This window comes from Dermochelys coriacea, chromosome 1 (genome assembly GCF_009764565.3).
Source record: "Dermochelys coriacea isolate rDerCor1 chromosome 1, rDerCor1.pri.v4, whole genome shotgun sequence".
NCBI lineage: Eukaryota > Metazoa > Chordata > Testudines > Dermochelyidae > Dermochelys > Dermochelys coriacea.
Genome location: NC_050068.2, coordinates 105,298,104 through 105,321,998, shown reverse-complemented (window position 1 = coordinate 105,321,998; position 23,895 = coordinate 105,298,104).

Below are 23,895 nucleotides of genomic sequence, written 5' to 3'. Positions count from 1 at the left end.
ACTGGGTATCAAGCTACAGTGTTACAACGTAAAATGTTTCTCCATGCCAGTCACAAGTTTAATTACTTCTTTTTTTTCCGCTGACAGACTCAAATTAAAATAAATGGGCCACATTGAGGCAAATCTCAAATGCATGGAGTACTTAAGAATATATTGTTCCCGTAATGCAGGAATTCCATGACATTTATGAATAAAGCTGTTCAAGTTTTTTCCCCTTCAAATGGGGGCAGGGGTATAGTGGAAAGGGAGAAATAGATTATGCCAAAGAAGGATCACCTGATACTTACAAGACTGTATTTTATATGCTTGGTTGGACAGTTTAAAAAACATTTTTATTTTTTACATTATGTGCACTTTTATGCACATATATGGAAGTGTGTGACAAAGATAATTATGATAAACCAACACAAGCAAATGCTCAGTGGTCATATATTAAGCAAACTTCTTAAATACTATCATTCCCTATTCACACAGGTGAGCAGTTTCAACTTTTGTAACAAATACAGACTTCCCTATTACGTTTGGGAGCCCTTAATGTGAAGTGATTTTTTTAAAAAAATTTAAACTTGGCAGGTTAAAAAACAAAACAGAACCTCTCTTTGAAGTGTATTTGAAATGACTTAGTTGGAATCACTGTTAACAACTTAGGATTTTAGGACCCAGTTCAGTACTGTTGCATTAAAGAGTACTATTACTGCACTGGTTTCAGAGTAGCAGCCGTGTTAGTCTGTATTCGCAAAAAGAAAAGGAGTACTTGTGGCACCTTAGAGACTAACAAATTTATTAGAGCATAAGCTTTCGTGAGCTACAGCTCACTTCATCGGATGCATCCGATGAAGTGAGCTGTAGCTCACGAAAGCTTATGCTCTAATAAATTTGTTAGTCTCTAAGGTGCCACAAGTACTCCTTTTCTTATTACTGCACTGTTTGTTGTTACAGGTACTTAGGGAAGTAAGTCTTGGACTACTTCATGCACCATAGCCAGTACTGTACCCTCAACAGCCAAAAGTCAGGACCAAACATTTTAGTCATCTGCTTAAACAAATCATGAGATTTGATTGTGCTATAGTCTGCCTTCTAGGTTTCGGCTTCTCCCAAACATGTTCCAGGCTGAACATTTCAGGCTGAACCTTAAAAAGCACATGCAAGAAATGCAGTCATTTTTCCCTTCCACTCTCACTCCTGGCTGGTAGGAAGGATTCTACATACCGTCTTATCTCTGGGGTGACGGAGCTGTCATTCTTTCCTTCTCTATCATCTTCCCAGCTACCTCCCTACTCCCGTCAACTGACACACACATTTGGCCACCTTCTCCCCTCACATTCTCCTGCCCTTGAGTTGGTACCTCTGCATAAGTACATGAGACACAGCACATAGTAGTTTAATGTGGAAGGGATGAGGGAAAATTCATTTTGCCAGTTGGAGTGACCAGCCAACTTCAGGTGAGTCATTGGTTGCTGCTGGTATCTAGCCATATTCCCTCTGAGTACTCTGCAGCAGCACTCAGGCAGAAGTACCCCCAGGACAAGCTACATAGACCACTGTGAAGGATGGAATTTTGAGTAATGCCCAGGGAGGCCAGATACATTCATTTAGGTGCACAGGTATTCTGCAGTGCTTGTGGATGTGTCTGGAGCTGGGGGAGAAGGTGTACAGTTGTGTAATGGCCGTGGAGTAGCTGTTACTGTTCTGCAGCTTTTGTCGGGATGTATGCCTGGAAGCAGTATAATTCAGAAGATGTGAAAGCACTCTGCCTGTGCATTTTACTAGTAAAATTATCACCTTAACTTTTTTTGTTTTAATTATTTTTAAAACATGTCAGTTCATCTTCCTGGTCCTGAATCCATAAGGTGCTGAGCACTTTCTGCAAGATGCTGGCATTCTCAAACCCAATTTACTTCCCCTGGAAATGAGGGAACTCAGAAATTCACATGAAGCCTGAGCCTTGGAGGAATAGATAATAAATGAACAGAAAAGATCCAAAAAAACCCACTTCCTGAAAACAAAAGCAACACACAAAACATTGCCACACTTAGCCATTTTAAAGCAAAGACATGACTTAAGTCATATAGGCTGTGCAGTTTTAGACACAATGCACTTTGCTAGACCTAGCCTCGCTATATCCTTCCTGAGGCCCTGTTTCCTTCCAGGCTCAAGTGTTTTCTCAGACTCCTGATCTCAGTTCTCAGACTGTCATTTGCAGAGTTCTCATGTCACCAAAACTTTGTTTTGCAATCCCCATGCTCCAAGGACTTTCCAAAGGCTCCCTCTATCACTTGCCAGTGAGACTAAAGAACAGTAGCACAGAAGTAAACAGGAAAGGTAAAGCTGTTAAAAAAAAAAATTGACTCCTTCCTTGCTGCACAATAATTCACTTAAATAGAGATAAAAAGTGTAATAGCTTTGTTTAAGGACTTCAGATGAGATGCACCATTGTTCGAGCAAGGTTCTTTAAAAAGTACATAAGTGTCAAAAATCCTCAACCATAAGGAATGACATATGCTTGATTTTCAATTTCATATGCTTGATTTTCAAAAACCTGCATAGAAAAATTATGCAAGGTGCACATTTTTTTGTAAATTATTTTCAGCTGTTAAATCAGCACACAAGAGGGAATTTATACAGTGGAAGGTCAGAGGGTGAACTTCAACTAAAACATTTGTGTTGTCACCCCCTCCACCCCCAAAAAAAGATAACCCAAGATGTCACTAATCCTAGAAGCATTACTTGGGAAATTCTTTTCCCAGACTATCCTCTCCTTAAACACATTCACCAATGTCTTACATGCAGTCAAGGTTTTACTAATAGCAGACAAGGTCTCTTCCCTCCAACCCAATTCCATTTTCCTTGGATAAATACTTTTACTGTGGCAAATACAACAGAAAACATTGGTTAAGCAGATAAATCCACAGGAAAGGGGAAGGAGAAGGAAAGAAATGGGAGATTAAAAAAAGAGGGGGGGAGGGTGGAGATTAAGCCCAGTAAAGGAAAATGTTAGGGTAAAAAAGGAAAAATGGGAGAGCCACAGAAAGGATAAGGAAAATGGAGAATTCAAACACAGAGCATAGGAGTAAGGAGGGAGAGATAGGAAAGGAATATAAGCCAATTCATTTCAAATGGAGAAGAATATCCCTGTTCTAACCATAAATACATTAATTATGGACTGGTTTACTGGCAACCTGGTTCCTCCCTATTTAAATTTTACCTGTACACAATAGATGCAGAAATTTTAAAGCCATAAGGGACCACTGTGATCATCTACTCTGACCTGCTGTGTAATGCAGATCATAGTGCTTCCCTGAACTAGAGCATATCTTTAAGGTCAGGGATCGGCAACCTTTGACACATGGCCTGCCAGGGTAAGCCCCCTGGCCGGCTGGGCTGGTTTGTTTACCTCGGACTGCGCCGCTTCCCACACCCCCCATTGGTCTGGAGCAGCAAACCGCGGCCAGTGGAGCCACAATCAGCCCAACCTGCGGACGTGGCAGGTAAACAAACCAGCCCAGCCCGCCAGGGTGCTTACCCTGGTGGGCCACATGCCAAAAGCTGCCAATCCCTGTTTTAGGTGTTTGCACCCAACTTACCAAGTCATCCAGATCACTCTTTATCAGTGCCCTGGTCTCTTTGCTATTTACCAGTCCTCCAGTCCTTGTGTCATCTGAAAACTTTATCAATAATGACTTTTTTCCTTCCAGATTGTTGATAAAAATGCTAAATAGCGTAGGGCCAAGAAGAGATCCCTCCAGGATCTCACTAGAAACCCATTTGCTTGAAGATTCCCTGTTTACAATTACATTTTGAGACCTATCAGTTATGCAGTTTGTAATCCATTTCATGTGTGCCATGTTGATTTTGTATCATTCTAATTTCTTAATCAAAATGCCATGTGGTACCAAGTCAAATGCCTTCCAGAAGTTTATGTATATTACATCACCACTATTACCTTTACGGACCAAATCTGTAACCTTAAAAAAATATATTGAGTTACTTGATGCAATCTATTTTCTATTTTTAAAATATTTATTTTGTATATTTGCTGCAGGTCACAACCACTGATAGATCCATTGCTGGCCAGCATGGTACTGGTATAAAATTGCATCTAGTAAGAGAACCTCTGTCCCATACATTTCCCTCCAAAATTCCACTGTTTGTCACTCCTATTTGCCTGCCATATAGTACTCAATGGGGAAACTGGGCAACATACTACAAATGGAGGCATTTGGGTGACTGGGACTCCTATGGTGAAGACAGTGAATTCAATTCCCAGCTTTGTCATACACTCCCTATGACATTGGGCAAGTGATTTAATTTTCTTGTGACTCATCTGTAATAGGGATTGCACTTTCTTTCTCTCACGATTTTCTGCCTTTTTTATTAGAATCCTTTTAGACTGAAAGCTCTTTAGAGCAAGGATTGTCTCTTACTAAGTGCATATATAGTGCCTAGAACAATGGGACATTGATCTCTGTTGTGGCCTCTAAACAATGCAGTAAATTGCCATCATTTTGACAGAAAGTGGACTTTTATTTTCCAAAATGAATTTTTCACAAAATAATTGTTTCTTTGAGAGATCTTCAGTTATTTGAGGGGAAAAAAACAAACAAACCAGAAACCAAAACATTTTCAGTTTTTATTTTGTTTTTCTCATTGTCTCTCTCTCCCTGCCTCTTATTGTTTGTTTCTGGAAAGGTGTGGGGGAAGGGAAGCCAGAAAACAAAAATTTTAAAAATGTTGTTTTCAGGGGGTTGTTTTTGTTTTTCTCAAAAAAAATTTGAGACATTTTAAAAACAAAACCCCAAAAACTTTAAAAATCTCCAATTGGGTAAAAAAGGGTATTTTTTTAAAACCAGATCCAATAATATGAATAATATTCTGGTGACCCTGACTGCACAATCTTGCCCTGCACTAGCAGAATGGCTCTAGTCCTGATTGTGTGGCCCCATCACACCTGTGTTCCAACATCTCTGAAATTCAATGAAATTGATGCACTTTGGAAAAGCATAACCCTTGGTTCCTTTTCTAATTTTCAAAGCACTCTAGAAACTTAGTCCTCAACATCCCATGAGAGAGATGTTGGAAGCAAGTATCCCTATTTCACAGACCAGGACACTGATGCTATTGTCTTTCCTTAAGGTCATTCAGTAGTATTTGGCCCAGCCCTAAACCACATGTCTGTCTTGTTTGAAAAAAAAATCTCTGAAAGTACTTTTTTTTAATTTATTTCATTATTACATTATTGGGAATTATTTTATCTTATTTTAAGTTGCATCCATTAATTTGACATTTGAAGGCTACTTAAACTGTAGTCATGAAAAAATTTCGGCTGGAAATTAGAAGACAGTTTCGAACCATCAGAGTGAGGTTCTGGAACAACCTCCCGACAGGAGCATTGGATGCAAGTGACCTAATAAGTTTTAACATGGCATTTGATAAGTTTGTTAATGGAATTACATGGAAGGGAAGCCTGCATCAGCAGGGAACTGGACTTGAAGACTCAGGAAGTCCCTTCCAGTTCTATGTTCTATGTTTTGATAGATTTCATTGGAAAAACTAGTTGACTAACGACAGGTTTGACTGTCTTAAAAGCTTCCCCCATTCCCTTGTATCCGAGCACCTCAATCTTTAGTGTATTTATCATCACAACACCACCGTGTGGTAGGGCAGTAATATTAGCCCCACTTTACAGACATTAAACTGAGGCATAGAGAGTCTAAGTCAGTGGTGGGCAACCTGCGGCCCGTCAGCGTAATCCACTGGAGGGCCGTGAGACAGTTTGTTTACATTGACCATCCGCAGGCACGGCCACCTGCAGCTCAGGAAGCCATGGGCTGCAGGGACATGCTGGCCATCGCTTCCTGCAGTTCCCATTGGCGAACCACGGCCACTGGGAGCTGCGGGTAGCCGTGCTTGTGGATGGTCAATGTAAACAAACTGTCTTGCAGCCCACCAGCAGATTACCCTGACAGGCCATGTACAGCCCACGGGCAGTAGGTTGCCCACCACTAGTCTAAGTGAATTGCCCAAGGTCACACAGGTCACACAGGAAGCCTATAACAGAGCAGAGAATTGAATGCTGGTCTCTCAAGTACTAGGCTAGTGCCCAAACTACTGAACCATCCATCCTCTCACCTTAAATATTAGCTCAGAGGCTTAAACGTGTGGGAATTTAGTTTGTTGGTACAAAGAATCTCTTTCTCTCTGATGGAATTTGCATATTTGCCATACATAAAATGCATTGGCTAGGAGATTTACAGCATGTAAGGATAGAGGGCTTGCATGGTTAAAGTAGATTGAAACAGGAGGGGGAGCTCTCACCATAGCAGCCCAGGAGATAAGGGAGATGTGAGGCACACTGCCTACTCATGCCAGGGAGACCTCTGCTTTTGCTTTTAGCAGAGGAAAGGGGAGCTGTTTCCTTTCTCTCCTGATACCTCTTATTTTAACCTCTGGGTTTTGAAAGCAAGATATCCCTCTAAAAATGCCCTTTGAGTCACTAAGAGGGCCAGCAGTAATGTACTGTACCTTGTTTGTTGGGTTATGTGGGGAAAAGCATGTTAACTTCCCTTCCACAAGAGAAGTTCTCTCAGAAGAGAATTCTGATGCTCCTTTAGAGACAGGCTCTTGGATATTTACTTTTTCAAACATGCACATCTAATGGCAAGGGAAGAATTGTTCAAGGAGGTGGGGGCAGGGTCATTAGGTAATTCCTAAAAATACTTTACAGCGAGGTCAAATAAAATAATTGCCACATCCCCTAAAGTTGGACTTGTGGATTCTTGCCTGCATGTTAAATCTTTGAAATATTTGACATTTTAACATTTCTAATGTTGTGAAAGAAAAGAGATTTATTTTAATAGGAGCTTGTAAAGAGAGAGTGAGAGAGACTATAATGTTGGACAGGAGTAAAGAGATCTGGCTTCTAGTCCCAGTTCTTCTACTGTGAATTCCTATATGTCCTTGCCCAGGATCCTGATCTGACTATGCCTCCCTGCCTCCCATCTACAAAAGGATTATAATAAGACTTCCCTACCTTACAGATTTGTTACAAGGATTAGTTAATTAATGTTTTGTAAAGTACTTTGAGATCCTTGGATTTCAGGCAGTTGTACTATAACTGTGCAAAGTATTAATGCCTCCCAAAACTTCTGTGGGAATTTGCTTGAATTTAGAGAAGAATTCAGTTCTGCTCATGGTTTTGTGTTCATTTCCCACAGTTATTTGATCAATTTTTACACGCACTCATAGAAAGTAAATATTAAGCTTGCAAATTCAAGTATTTATACAGGAAATGTTACATTTAAAAACAGGATGGGACACTGCTGGACGTAAGAGGGGCAGGATTCACAAAACCCCATACCAGGGCCCTGGTAAAGGGAACTTAAATGAGCTAGACAAGAATCTCACTGCACTCTTTGCCACTAGCACCATATCTTTCACATGCAGTTGTTTTGTGCAAATGTTATGAGAAAAAATATAAGAACATACAAATGGCCATATTGGGTCAGACCAATGGTCCATCTAGCCCAGTGTCCTGTCTTCCAACAGTGGCCAATGCCAGGTAATTCAAAGGGAATGAACAGAACAAGGCAATCATCAAGTGATTCATCACTTGTCATCCATTCCCAGCTTCTGGCAGTCAGAGGCGGAGACATGCGGAGCATGGGGTGCATCTCTGACAATCGTGGCTAACAGCCATTGATGGAACTATTCGCCATGAACTTCTCATTCTTTCTGGAACCCAGTTATACTTCTGGCCTTCACAACATTCCCGGCAAGGAGTTCCACAGGTTGACTGTGCATTATGTGAAGTACTTCCTTTTGTTTGTTTTAAATCTGCTGCCTATTAATTTCATTGAGTGACCCCCTGATTCTTGTATGATGTGAAGGAGTAAATAACACTTCTTATTCACTTTCTCTACACCACTCATGATTTTATACACCTCTATCATATCTCCTCTTAGTTGTTTCTTTCCCAAGCTAAGTCCAGTCTTCAATTTCTCCTCATATGGAAATCGTTCCATACCTTTAATCATTTTTGTTGCCCTTCTCTGTACTTTTCCAATTCTAATATATCTTTTTTGAGATGAGGTGACCAGAACTGCACTCAGTATTCAAGGTGTGGGCATATCATGGATTTATATAGTGGCATTGTGATATTTTCTGTCTTATTACCTAGCCATTTTCTCATGGTTCTTAATATTCTGTTAGGTTTTTTGACTGCTGCTGTACATTGAGTAGGATGTTTTCATGCACATTGAGCAGATATTATCATATTCAGATATAACAGTGATATCTAAATATTTATCATTTGTATTTCTGTAAAACTCAGATGTTCCAGTCAGTCCCATTGTGCTGGGCGTTGTAAAAACACAGAGTAGTAAAAGACAGTCCTTGTCCTAAAAAGCTTACAGTCTAACTTGATTCAGCAAGTGGTGTAACAAACAAATAGAGGAATTGGGGAAGGAAGATGAGTGCAACAGTGATAGGAATGCACAGTTATATAGCCTAGCTTTATGCACAGCTAGGAGATTTCAAATATTTCTAGGGGGAATTAATATATAAACAAATGAGAGATGTCATTCAAATCAGTCATGCCTACTGGTCTTTGTCTTATCCATTAGCAATTTATAAGTGGATCTTGCAGAAGAATCAAAAGGAAAATATATCAGATAGGTGATAGAAGGGTAAACAGGTGAAATTAAATTTCTTCACTCAGCCCATAAGTCTTACAGTATCATGACTTCATTTTTTACTAGGATAATTACTTTTTATTTTATTTATAATTACATTTAAGGCTTATGTGACCTATAAAGGGAAATCTTTAAATGGTCTAAAATTGCCTAATCCTATGTATCTAGAAGTTCTCTCTGTACTGTACCTTTTCCTGAAAGAAGAAAAGCCCCATTTTCTACTACAAACCATTGTCCTGATTATGAATCTGATCCAAAGGCCATTGCAGTCAATGGAAAGATGATAGGTTTGAACTAGTCAGGGAACAGAATCAATAGCATGTGACTTAGGCCCAATTAGAAATAACCAATACTTCTTGAATTTTAAATGCTGAGTACTAAATATTTCAAACTGTTATCAACCCATAGAGTTAAAAAAAATCAGCTGAGTGAATTAAAAAAACAAATACATTTGAAAGATCTGTCATTGATATTCCACAAGCCGGAAAGTTTAATTTATCAAGTACATTTTTCAAGTAAAATTAGTCACTGCAAATTATTCTTTCAGATTTATTATTCTATAATTCATACGGTGAATGGGCTTCAGATAATATTAATGAATCATCCTAGTAAGGCAAAATTAGGTTTAGTGCTTAAATGTGATCAGTCAAGTTTTCCAAGAGATTTGCTACCATTTACTGTTTGGTGTAAAGATTTCACCTCTTTTTTTAGGGGACACACCCATTGTGAGGTGATGAATCATCCCTGAACTAGAACCTGATTAAGCTATATGCTGTGATAAGTCATTCCCGTGCTAGCCAATCATGTGCCAGGAGATGCTCAGGGCAGGTATATAAGCCTGACTGGAGAAACAGCAGCTCAAGCTGCCCGATGTCATGGCTTGGAATTCATGGCTTGGAATTCTCCCCTGCCTCATAGTGGTGACAGACTCCATAGGCCTTAGCCTGCTCCAACCCTGCCCTTGCTGCAGCCTAGCTTCCAGCCCTACCTTTGCCTTGTGCCAACCCTGCTCTTGACTTCTGACTCTGGCTTTGACTTCTGGCTCTGGCTGCCACTGCACCAACCACTAGGCCTGCCCTGCCACATCTTGGTTTCCGACACCCTTGCCATCAAGCAGCAACACATAAAATCTATAACCAAATTAGTGTATCAAGATGGTTTTTAGAGCTAAGCTGTGTCCAAAACCAGGACACTCAATGGCACATACTCTCAAGGTATTCCATGAACAAAGCAGCAATCCCTCAATTGGATGCCCTGTTACAAAACATTAATGATAAAGTCACAGGGAAATATAAAAAATGTGATCCAGTAACTCTGAATGCAAACAATTTAAGAAATTAATATTTAGCAATGGACGCTGGGGGAAAAACTGGAATCAAAATCTGACAGCCTGGAAAACACTAAATCATGCAACAATAATAACTATCACACTAAAAGGGAAATGAACTATTTTGGAATTGCTTGGAGATAGCACATAAACAATGAGCCATAAACTACATATTGTTGCTCAGCCCAAAGAGAAGATACAATTGTTTTCTTTGAAAAATGGCTCTTGAAAACACTAGCAAAGGATGTCCCAATGTATGTATATGGAAACAGCATGTAGTCTGCTGAGAGACTTGACCAAAGGCAACTAGTGTACAAAGCAGTCTGTGATTGTGAAAAATTAAATTGAGGAGGTAGGGAGAGAGACAGAAGAATTTTATTAATGATATCTAGAAGGAAAGGAAAGTTCACTTCTAAAGGGGATGGAATCTACATGTTCTCAAATTTGGGACACAGACTAAGAAATGTGCATTTCTTCCTGTAAAAAAGCATCACAAAAGCAGGGTCTAGAAGCAGCTTTGTTGTTTCCAGCTAAATTTTGGGTCAAGTGCAAATGAAAAATGTACTTATTTTCAGACTATGAATCTGAAGCATCCTTTTTGTATGGGATCAATAATACAATGGAAGAGAATAAATGGGGATCAGAGGAACACATTGGAACTTCGCAAAGGGACTATTTGTCATCATGACTTTTTCTCCCTATGGATTCGTTAAACAGAACAATAGAACTGCACTAAGGCTTGCTAGAGTTGAACGTTTAGCTATGCTTTAATTGCTGTAAAAGCTTTTTGAAGGAAAGTTTTATTTCCATTTTTTTCTCTATATTTCTTCTTTCTTAGAAGTTCATCTTTTCTTACCAATTGTGAGGGACTCCTGGGAAGAAATTGACTAAACACAGCTATGAAGAAATCATCATTTTTCCTATTTTGCCCATTTTGATGATACCCAAACTTGACACTTTATTTGCCTCTAACATGCCGTCTCCCGACTATTCCAAAATCCACCACTTATATGCAGGGAAGTTGGCTGAAGTGGAAATTGAACCAATGATGGTGGTGTAAATGATGGAAGAGAGAAAGTTTTAGGACCAGATTCCCACCATCATGTCACTCTCTATTGAGAGGGGTCTGCTGTCAGATCTCAAATCAATCAGCAGCCTTGAGGTTCATTTGGACTCCTTGTTGCTGCTGGAATCCCAAGTGGCTCCAGCCAAGAAAAATATTTTCCACTTGAAAAAGTCTAGAAAACAGTTCCCTGTTTTTATTAAGTAATAGCTTGGCTACAGTAATTTGAAGCCTTCATGACCTCCAAGCCAAATTATTGAAAATCACTCTACCCAAGTATGAGCATATGGGTCCTTTTTTAAAATGCTATTTGAGTCCATAAAAGGTTGTTTTAAGTCCAGAATACAGCAGGTTTATCTCCTCACTATCATCAGCCACTGAGTGCACATCACCACAATGTTTGCCATAAACTATAGGGTCAAGGTCAAAATAAGGTCTTCCATGAAATTAGCCCTCAAATATAACTACCTCCTTTAGCAGCTATGTTCCTTCATGAACTATAAAGTTATCAACATCAAGTGAAAAGCTCCAGAGAGCAGAAGATAGTGCTTTCTTGCGAAAGTCATTGACTGAAGAGTAGGAAGACCACTAAAATCATGGTCTTCAGAATGAAGTGAAACACACACTTCTTTGGCTTGGTTTAATACAACTAAAAGCAGCAAAGGAGAAGAAACTGAAGAGGAGAAAGAAGATGTGGAGACATGAAGGCAAAGCAGGGAGATGGGGGGAAGAGAGAAGGAAATTAAAACTAGATAACAAAATAATTCTTCTCACTGCCTGGGAAAGTGGGAGAAAATTAAGCCATGGATCATTTGTAGATTTGGTTTTTAACTCCTTGTGGAGGTGTTCAGATATTACAATAATTGATAGCCATTATAAAAACCTCAATAGATTAGTAAGTTATAGAGTGATAGCTAGAGTAGCTCTTGGAACAACTAACATTTGGTTTGAATTTGTGAGAGTTCTGACTGTTAAATTGTAAATGCTTCCACATAAAGATTAGATACTCATACAGCCTCTGTTCAAAAAGATAGCCATGTTGGTTGCTAGGAGATGAGTAGAATTCTCTTGGAGAAAAAATCAGTCCCAATTAAAAAAAAAAAGATTTATGTAAAGACCTTCTTAAATTTAAATATATTTGACAGCAGCTATTATTATTCAGAGTTCCTTCACATCTGAATAAATGGCAGAAAAATAGTTTTATTCAAATATCACTATATCCTAAATGTAAATAGATGTTCTTTGCCTTTTCTTTTTCGTCCCTTTTGTATACAGAGTGATATTGCTTTCCAACTGAAACTGCCGTCTTCCCTTTTCTATAGGCTACTTAGTGAAAGAAAAATTCAAGGAAAACTGAATCAAAAATTGAACTCCACTTTTTTTTCCACTTTTACTGTGAAATATCCTTTGTGGACATTCTCAAAACAAATCGTACAATGGGTAAATACTTTCCTGGGGAAGCAACTTGAACCTAGCAAAACTGAAAGAAAAGTGCACCTTCACAAATGAGTGGCTGGGAGAAGGCAGGTGGGAGACTGTGCTTCATGAAAGCAACCCACAGTCCAATTTCATTTCAATAATGTTGGTAATTTTCCTTCCTATTGAGATGGCTGGAGGTACAGCTGCCTATATTTGTGTCCATGTGCCCAGGTTTGCTAAAAGCGACCTTGACAAATAAAACGTGAAACAAATAATATACTTGTTGTTTTAAAATTGTATTGTCAAAAAATGAAACAATAATCTTTCCTAATTTAGTGTGTGATGGCTTGCTATTGTGGACCTGAGAATACCACAGCTGCACAACACAAAGACATGCTGCCTACACAATGTGTGTCTCCAGCTGCTGTGCCTACCATTGACTGGAGCTAACAGAAATGTAGACCAAATGCTAACAATCAGAAATCAGTGCTGTAACATTACCATGAGAATGAGCACGCCAAACTCTGAGTATATCTTTTTTATTGTTATAAAGTTTCTCAAGAATTTTTTTTTTTTTGTAAAGTATCTTAGAATCAGGCAGCAGCATGTTTCCTATACAATATTGACAGGACTCCTTCAGCTTATTTGGAATTTTCCTGTGAAAGCCTCAGCAATATGGTAATACCCCTTCACCACTTCTCACACCTTTGTTCTGACTGTTGGCACCAGGAAGTCCTTATTGTTTTAATCAATACCATTGGAATGATGACATTTTTTTTTCTTTTAGTGACAGACATGGTGCATTTCCTTGCTTTAAGTTCTCATGAAAGATTTCTGTGCTGTGTTCTGTATATACAAAATAAAATATGTTGCTCCCCCTCACTCCGTTTTCATTTTAGTTTTTAATTGTGTTACTTTAGGGCCTAATCTTTTTACTTCTTCACACACAAATAGCCCCAAAGAAGGCAATGGAGCTACTGGCATGAGTTACGATTACTCACATGAGTAAGGTTTTCAAGATTGGGATTTACTCTTTTGGAGCTGTTACTCAGGTGGTAAATTCCCCCTTCCCCTCCTCCCCCGAAATACACACACACACACTTTAACTGTATTCTTATTCACTAGATTATAAATAGAAAAAAAAAAGGTGGGTGAGGTAATATCTTCCAACAATAGAAGTTGGTTCAATAAAAGATATTACCTCACCCACCTTGTCTCTCTCATTCTGGTACCAACACAGCTACAACATCACTGCATTATAATACTTTACAATCATTTTAATGAGCTGGTACCAAATTCATACAGTTAATTAATTAATGTTATTACAAGCCCAGATTATGTCTGGGCCTCAAGTGGATGCACTGACTTAACTTTCAAGCTTTCTTAAGAAGCAAAAAAGGGCACATGATCAATGCCTAAAAAATACTGTGCAGGTCACTTTAAACAGAGGTACACCCCTCTAAAAAGGCTTTAGAGTGCGTTGCAGGGAAGCAGAGAGTATAGGACATCTTCTCCCACCTTTTGTGGCCCATGTAATGGCTGTGCCAAACTTCGACCCCCGTGCTATGGGGAGAGCAGATCCTGTTCCCTCCATACTACCCAGGAGGGAGCAAGTGAGGCCATGGCTCAAGTCTACACACTCCCGTGGAATGGAGCTCTTCAGCCAGCCATACAGGGGGAGTAAGCTACAATTCTTAAAGAGATGTAGGAGACTGTACACTCTTCTGTGCACCTGGAAACTATGGCATATGAATTTTATGAGGGCTATTGTCAGTAGAGTAAGGACTCCACTTTTCTCTCTGCCCTGCTTAGAATCCGTCCAAGATTTCCCCTTTTCCTCTTCAGTCTGTTCTCCCTAGCATGCCCACTTTCTCCCTATCTCCAGTTTCCTTCTCCCAGCGTCACTACACAACACTTCCCCCTGCAGTGCTGCCCTTTATCCTATAAGTGGTAGGCCATACTGCAAAGGGAAGATTTTCCTAGCAGTTCTGGTGGGAATAGTCGGAGACAGAGTATACACAGTAGTTCCAGTGGACTGGGTATCAGGAGAATGCATGGCCTAGCAGCCCTCCTTTGAGAAACTGGGACAAACAGGAAAGCCCCCCAAGAGAAATAGAGAAAACTCAAGTTGTTTACGTAGGGCAGTAGATGTTCACAGCCCAGTACAATGAGTAAAGTGTGCAGGACAAACAAAGTTTCTAACTTCAAATGTTTACAATTTAAAAGCACACAAGTTTACAAAGCCTGATTACAACAGCTCCACACACATTAGTTGATCCTCATATACGTTTTGAAATCCCCTCCACCTTTTTTTCGCCCTGCCTTGATCAAGTAAATATGTGGCTTCTCATCTCCTTTGATAAGTGTCTCAAAGACAGACTTTGTAATTCTTGGGTTTTTCTAGCTTTTCTTCCCCTCCATGGCTCAGACTTCCCATTTGCCTATGAACTTGACGTCATTCTGTCCTCATCAAACTGTCCTTTCACCTCCATCCCCGAGCACATTCCTACAGACCATAATTGAGGTCAATAGGAGTTTTGCCATTAACTTCAATGGGAATAGGATCAGGGCTGATATATGCCAGTATACCTACCACCACAGTCTCACCATTCTTAGCATATGTCATTGCTTAAATTATACTTTTGTTGAAATGCTTATCTCTGTTATCCTCTTATTTGATGGCTTCCTCATAATCCCAGCACTCCAGATTTCAGCATGTGCAAAATGCTGCTACCTACCTTCTCATAAATCGCATGCTCATTGTCAAACAACTCCACTAGTTCCCCAGCTATTTTAGGATCCAGTTCCAGTTGCCCACTGTGTTTTAAAAACCCTCCATGGACTAACTCCAGCCTACTCAAAGGAACACAGCTGTAAAGTATATAAGATTTTAAGAAACCAAATTTCGATTCATTAAGAAATCTAGGTCTCAGGCCTGTGAGTTGCTTATTACCCTTGCCTCCAACTGAAATTGTTTGTCAATGTGTCTTTCAATGAGCTTGCCCAGGTGTAATTGCCTGGAACTTGTTAAATAATTCTGTTGATAATGCACAAAAAGAGAGCTCACTCCCAGTCTTGCAAAACCAACACAGCAATAACATATATGACTAAGTACACATGAGGAGAAGATCTGCTAATAAGTGCCATTTTCACTGAGTAATTTTTCCAAGACGAAACATACAAGTGAGCATCCCAAGGAGGCAACTGAACATACACTGGATGAAAATAGTAACTGTTGCAGTTTGGAACTTGCAAAAGCAAATGTATTAGATACATATACATTTGGAGCATTTTAGATTTCCCTCAGAAGATTTCACAAGCAACTGGGTCATTGAACCCGGTGTTATGGTTTTTGTTGTTGTTTTTTAAATTCATCTGCACATGATTTTCTATCAACAATACAGCAAAAACTCCAAGATTTGGGGGGAGGGGGTCCAGCCCCCAAATTAATAGTCTATCTAGATATAAAAATATAATTAGAAATGTCACGCTTTGTGTTTCTGAACAACATTTCTACATGATATGGTTCAAATATGTTACCTATCAACATATCTCTCCAACCGAAAGAAATATAAAAATGAAGACAAAAGTTATAGTTACTTTACCAGCTGGAAGACAGAAAACTACAACCAGCAGTTACTAGGGGCAAGATGGTCACTTTAGAAATACAACTGTTTAGCTCTGCCAAATTTAAAGGGTCAGACCCAAAAAGGAAGTCTTATAAGAGGGCAAAGCTGCCTATGGAAGGTTAAAAGGGATCATGCCCTTTTTGTGGTAAGTAGTCTGAGAGTCAGAACTATTTTGGGGGTGGGCTTATTATTGTTATGTTACAGTAACAGGATTTTTTAAAGATAGATAAGATTAAAACATTTAAACATTTATATAGCATATAGAACTTACTATAATGCTTAGATGCAACAGTAGCAAGTATATTACAAAGGTTGAGGGGAAAATAAATATGCTAAACTTGTTTAGAGTATCTGGAGATTTGTGGGGGAGAGAGATTTGTTTGTTTGTTTGTTTAAACATGTGTGCTGATTGTTGTCTCACATTTGGTGGCAATTGTAGAAAATAAAACTTGCTGTAAAATGCTTTTGGAAGAGAACTTAAGGTGTCCACTTTAGACTTGAACATAGACACCTAACACTGCTCCCTCATCAACTATGAAGATTTCTCAAAACAAAAAAAGGCATGTAGGAAATGTCTGGTTTTTCCATGTAACTGATTTGAGTAAACCTTTATAGTGAGAGACTCAGAACTTCATGTGTGTTTCAGATGGGGAAATATAGTTGAGCCACTACCCCTATGCCTAGCAAAAACTGACTGGGTTTAAATAAGAATCAGACAGGGATAGCTTAAAGTGGTCATTATAGGAGTCTTGTGTATGTGATGCTTAATGCAAGTTTTGCCAACTAATGCAACTGTCTCAGGTACTACAGCTGTTTTAGGTGTACACTTGCTAAATGTGCAGGGTGACATTTTCCAGAGTGCTCAACATGGTAAAGGAGTACTTGTGGCATCTTAGAGACTAACAAATTCATTTGAGCATAAGCTTTTGTGAGCTACAGCTCACTTCATTGGATGCATGCAGTGGAAAATACAGTGGGGAGATTTTATATACACAGAGAACATGAAACAATGGGTGTTACCATACACACTGTAATGAGAGTGAACAGGTAAGGTGAGCTATTATCAGCAGGAGAGAAAAAAAACCTTTTGTAGTGATAATCAAGGTGGGCCATTTCCAGCCGTTGACAAGAATGTGTGAGGAACAGTAGGGGAGGGGGGAAATAAACATGGGGAAATAGTTTTACTTTGTGTAATGACACATCCACTCCCTGTCTTTATTCAAGCCTAATATAATGGTGTCCAGTTTGCAAATTAATTCCTATTCAACAGTCTCTCATTGGAGTCTGTTTTTGAAGTTTTTTTGTTGAAGAATTGCAACTTTTAGGTCAGAGAGATTGAAGTGTTCTCTGACTGGTTTTTGAATGTTATAATTCCTGACATCTGATTTGTGTCCATTTATTCTTTTACGTAGAGACTGTCCAGTTTGGCCAATGTACATGGCAGAGGAGCATTGCTGGCACATGATGGCATATATCACATTGGTAGATGCGCAGGTGAACGAGCCTCTGATAGTGTGGCTGATGTGATTAGGCCCTATGATGGTGTCCCCTGAATAGATATGTGGAAAGAGTTGGCAACGGGCTTTGTTGCAGGGATTGGTTCCTGGGTTAGTGTTTTTGTTGTGTGGTGTGTAGTTGCTGGTGAGGATTTGCTTCAGGTTGGGGGGCTGTCTGTAAGCAAGGACTGGCCTGTCTCCCAAGATCTGTAAGAGTGAGGGATCGTCCTCCAAGATAGGTTGTAGATCCTTGATGATGCGTTGGAGAGGTTTTAGTTGGGGGCTGAAGGTGATGGCTAGTGGCGTTCTGTTGTTTTCTTTGTTGGGCCTGTCCTGTAGTAGTGACTTCTGGGTACTCTTCTGACTCTGTCAATCTGTTTCTTCACTTCAGCAGATGGGTATTGTAGTTGTAAGAATGCTTGATAGAGATCTTGTAGGCGTTTGTCTCTGTCTGAGGGGTTGGAGGAAATGCGGTTGTATCGTAGAGCTTGGCAGTAGACAATAGATACTCCTTTTCTTTTTACGGATACAGACTAACACTGCTGCTACTCTGCAACATGGTAAAAGTACCCTTAAAGTTAGTGGTAGTAGAAGTAAAAAAAACCTTATTAAAGTAATCAACTCACAATTTATTTATTTTTTAACATCCAGCCCTCTGGGGGTTTTTTAAAACTGAAATTAAACTGAGTTTGCATCTAATCAGTTCTCGTTTAAAAAAGATCTGTACCTTCTTATTATCAACAACAAATGGCTAAAAAGAGAAGCCTGAGTTTAAATGCTAGTTTTGACCCTGGCTCCTGGTGAAAGCTAATGTACCACACACAAAAAGAGAGAGAGAGAACCCAGTATGCCATTTATCAAAGGCCATTTCAAAGCTTGATATAAAGTTCAAACCTTTTGCAGCACACATTATGATTAAGATGAAATATTTAGTGGCACTGCATTCTGGTCATCTTTTGACAATAACCTACCATGTGTCATAGGTGATGGGTGCTGGAGATTTCAGTCAATAATTAAAGAATAATTAAACTTCTCATTTTTGAGGAGGAAAAGTTATTTGTACACCATTGATTAAATTGCACCCTCCATTTTAAAGTCCTGAACAAATTCCATAAGCATTAAAAAATTGGTTGCTTTAAAAAAACCTTAATACATTGCCATTTAATAGCCATCCCTATACCCTACCTAAACAAATTGGTATGATTCTTTCACCTATGGACAATAGTAAGTCACATTTTTTGGACTTGCACGTAGTGTTCTTTAGAAATCAGACTGTTACAAATGACTTTAAGCTTCTCTATATGATAGTTGCAAGGTGAATGCAAGGTTAGAGTGGAATTAGAGGTACAGCTACTGCTATACTTTTTCAGATTAAAATCTCACTAATATTTAATGTTTGAATTTAAGCAAAATGCTAAATGTTTAAAGAGTAAAGTTCTTTTGATTATTAAACCAGCATTAAAGCAAGATGGAAATTAGATTGCAACGCATTCCATTAGGCCCCATGCTGTTACGCTCGCAAGTGATGATCACTTTTCAGAAATATGTTGGCCAAGGAGGACGGCTAAGAAATGCTCATTTTAGTTTAAAGATTTATTTCCAGATATAATTCACATCTTAGGAGTGGTAAGATCACTTTGTGGAATTTCAAAATAGTGCAGCAAGCAAAAACTAGTTCAGATTTCCTCCACCACCATACTTCCACCTACTCCCTGTCCTTCTCCACTCCCTTTTTAATGTTGCTGCCAGAAGGGAGCAACTCAATACTAGCCCTGCTGTAAGCATCCTCATGTGTGTACAGCATTAGTAGTACAAGAATTAAGATGATTTGAGGATGAGTTTTCCCTGATAGAAATATCTATTCAAAAGTCTAAAAACGCCCCCACCAAAAAAAAGATTGGCAATTGACTAGAACTCCTATGAAATAAATTGAACAATTTGACACGTGAGCTCCATTTTTTACTATCAAGCAAATTCCTGACTTCATTGGCTGCGAACCAACAGAGGATAAAATGTGCAGAATAAACACTAGAGACACAAGGTGGGTGAGGTAATATTTTATTGGATCAATATTAACTCACCTGCCTTGTCTCTCTAATATCCTGGGACCAACATAGCTGCAACACCACTGCATACAGAATAAACACTGTCTGCAGCAAGTGGAAGTAGTGCCATAGTATATACAAATGCCAATCTGTGCTTTGTAACCTGCGGACAATTTAGTGCTTAGAAAAATCATAGTATATGCAGAAAAAAAGAGAAGCAAGGCTAACGACATTGTCTGCATTTGAAAATACCATACAAGATTTGAAACACATGTCCTGTCATATTGTCTCATCATTTAAAAAGAAGAGGAAGGAAAAGGGATTATTATATTTAAATGTAGATCCATCATATTATTTTAAAACAGATATTTTACAAATAAAATCTTATTCCGTCTTCCAAATGTTTACTTTCAAATGCTGGCATGGCAAAGCATTGATCCTTTTTGGTACCAGGGACTCCAGTCATCCAAGCACTCACCTTCACCCACCACCCAGCTAAGGGGAAACTAATCTTCTGCAGCACTGCTTGAGGATTGAAGCAGGCAAGTATTCTAATATTTAAAATGGTGGAGGGAGGAAAAGGGAAAAATACTGTGAAACTTTTCAGACTGGTGACATTTTGGTCCAAATCTGCTAATTGTCTTGAAATTCCTACAAACCCAGTGAGGAAGAAATCATCCAGATATTTTAGATTTGACAGCCATGGCATGCCTGGGAATATAGTGGAATCCAGCAGAGTTGATAATCATAGAATATCAGGGTTGGAAGGAACCTCAGATCATCTTATCCAACCCCCTCCTCAAAGCAAGACTAATCCCCAATTTTTTCCCCTAAACGGCCCCCTCAAGCATTGAACTCACAACCCTGGGTTTAACAGGCCAATGCTCAAACCACTGAGCTATCCCTCCCCCTGGCATGTCACAGATAACATCACCAACAACTGGATCAAACTCAGTGTTTCCTCCCTCACTGAATAAAAGTAGAGACCAGATATAACCACTTTCTACTTAGCCTATCCAATTGAATAATCAGCAGCAACAGCACTTTGTCTTCTAGGTGATTTATAAGCATTGACTAATTAATTCTCACAATTGGCACAAAAAACTTGCATTGGATTTTTTTTTTTAAAGTATTAACAGACACGGAAACTGAGTCATGGGTAGTAAGTGAATGGCCGAAGGCCCCGACACAGTCAATCTAAAAACTGGATTAGGACTAAGGAATCCTAGTTTCCAGTCCTGCACTGAGGTCACTAGACAACACCTCTCAGCCCACCATTCTTCTAGAGTGCTGTCTCAGTTGTTACTAAAACTGTACTAATACTTCAAAACTATCACCAGTATTAATTCAGTGTTCAGAAGAGATCATTTCAACTATGTTCATGACTCTATGTTAATTTTTTTATAAATATTCTAGCAGCAATATTTTGAGAAAGTGAATTTTGAGGAAGGAATTTTCTCTCAAGTGTGGCCTATATAAGGGCCATCCAAAATTGCCCACTCAGGAGTGTGCAGGGCTGGTATTGAGTTGCTCCTTTCTGGCAGCAACATTAAAAAGGGGGTGGAGAAGGACAGGGAGTAGGTAGAAGTATGGTGGTGGAGGAAATCTTGAATTAGTTTTTGCTTGCTGCACTATTTCAGAATAGAAGTATTGTAAAGGTACATGCCAATTTAAGCACCCAGAAGCAGAATACTTGCACCCAAACTGATCATTCAGTTTTGAAAACAACTCAGATATAAATCTGTTATCTCCCCCATCTTTCCTTTGTAATATACAATGCTTTCTGACAAATTTTATTACATTTTCTTAGGGCCCTTTCCAATATGTGTGTAATTCAGAAGTGCCACTACACTAGACTAATCAGAAAGAGACTTTACTATACAAAACCTAAATCTTTGCACTGACTGTCCACTTAAATCATTTGGTTGAGTACTGAGCAGCAAGTGACAATACATTTTTTTTCTCTCATTCAGGATGGAACTGTGTTTAATTAGGCATTGAAAAGAGACTTAACTTCTACAGTCCTCATCAGAAATGGTTTTTGAAGCAGCTCAGTGATCTGAAACACCAATTAGTTTCAATTCACACCTATTATCTGTCCTTCATTACAGTGTTCAGTTCAGAATCCAAATTTGCCTCCATGCCAAACAACAATGACTTTTTCTTTATTTTTTAAAATGTTTCTTCTAGTTGTTTTGAAAGCCATAGTGACAAAGGTCATTACTTAGAACTTAATAAAGATAACTTTTGGTGTGTCTCCCATTTCCTTTTTTCATTTTTATGCCAGCAGGGATCCTCACAGGCATATACTTTTGCTTCTCCTCCCCTCCCCACCCCCCCCCGACCTACTGCAGTGACTCCCCTATCCAGCCGTCCTATACAAGTCACTCACTCCCCCGCCCCCCCCAAAGCTGTTGACACACCACTGCACTCTATAGTACTCCATGGTTTCTCCAAAAGTTTCTCCATTAACTGTCTGTTAATTGCCAACTTTCCCATATTCACCAGTCACCAGCACAAAGTGCAAGAGATTCTCAGTTATTCTTAATCCAACTTTTACCATATACTGCTGCTGTGCTATCAAATTGGCCATGTCCCTGCGGGTATGACTTATTGTTAGTCCTTTATTTGGTTCAAAGGCTAACGTTGTTTAATGTTAATGTTAATGTGGTTAATGTTAATGAGGGGGGAAATGTGTTAGGATATAGATATTCAGGCCTGTGATAAGAACACACCTAAATTCTTAGAGTAGAGGCCTTTACAGACAGGCCTGAATATCTATATCCTGACAAAATGCACTTTGTTTAAATTATATCTGCTGTTTTAATATGTTGCCTTTTGTGAATAAGCTTTAGGACATTAATTAAAATATACTCATTTGAACACTCAGAAAAACAGTAGAACAAGTAGCATCACAGTTACTTATAGGATAAAAATATCTTCGAGTTACTGGTGTATCCCCTTATCATTTTTCCTTCGAATACCTCCATCATTACATTATGACATCTATTTATCTTAGTTGTCCCCTGAATATATCAAGCAGAAAAACAAACCACTTAAGAGCTCTGTACTCAGATAGCGTTTGGGGAGCCTGATCAGAGAACTGACCTGGCTCTCATTTGCAATGCCAGACATATATGACAGACATCTATTTCAAAGAGAGTGGCTGTATCAAAGAGGAGAAGGCAAATAGTTGCCACTATTGGGCCCTGAACATGCTGACACTACTCAACAATCTCCAATACAGGATTAATCTCCGATACAGGATTTTTCTAATCAGGTAGGCATTACAACATGTAGAAAATGGAATTCGGTCTTATAAATAAATAAATCAAGCTTTGATAGCTTTGCCTGAAGCTTTGTCTGTTTCCTTGTCAGACCCTGGTATTTGTTGGGAATCAAGGAAATTGAGCCACTGGGTTCAACCAATGGACTATCATACGTGGATAATACTTTCATTAGCATTTTATACTTTATAGCATTAATCCAAGAATCAGAAATAATTCCAGCTTTCAGCCCCTTTGAGACTAGCCAAAGAGATGAGTTTTCTAAGTTTATGTAGCCAATGTTCAGCATAGTGGCACTTTCTTTGAAAAAGATTCAAGGGCAGAGACCATTAGACCTTAAACCAAAATGATATTGTATTGATTTGGAGCCGATTTCTGCCACATCTAAGGAAAGTATAGTCCTTAGATGGGGAACTATTTCTCTGGCTGTAAATACGTGTAATGGGTGAAAAATGCTTATCATAACCTGGCTGTAATTTTTAACAGCATCATTTAAAATGATTAAGTGGTTATTTCATGCTTGGCATTAGCTATTATGGCTTATGAGAATTAAGGAAATGTCTCCCCAGAATGTTTTGTTCAGCTCTTTTCTGTTAGTTTTAACTGTTCAATATTCCATAATTGAAGGAGTTTTTAGGTCAAATTCTACAAATTTGTTGAATTTTGTGATCAACTATAGAATTCAAAGTTCTCCAGGGTTGCTCACCCCTATATTATATGTGCATGTAGCATAACACTTTCAGAGAAAACAAATCAATAGGTCATTATTTCTGTGAACTAGGCTCACAATAAAGTCTGGGATGTTTTCATCCCTGTTTTCAAAAGCATTACATGGTGCCAATGAGAATAGAGTCTATGCTAATCTTAATCTTAATGTGGCCAGAAATGCCATGGGAAAGAAATAGCAGCAGGCATACAACCAGAACTGTTTACAAGATA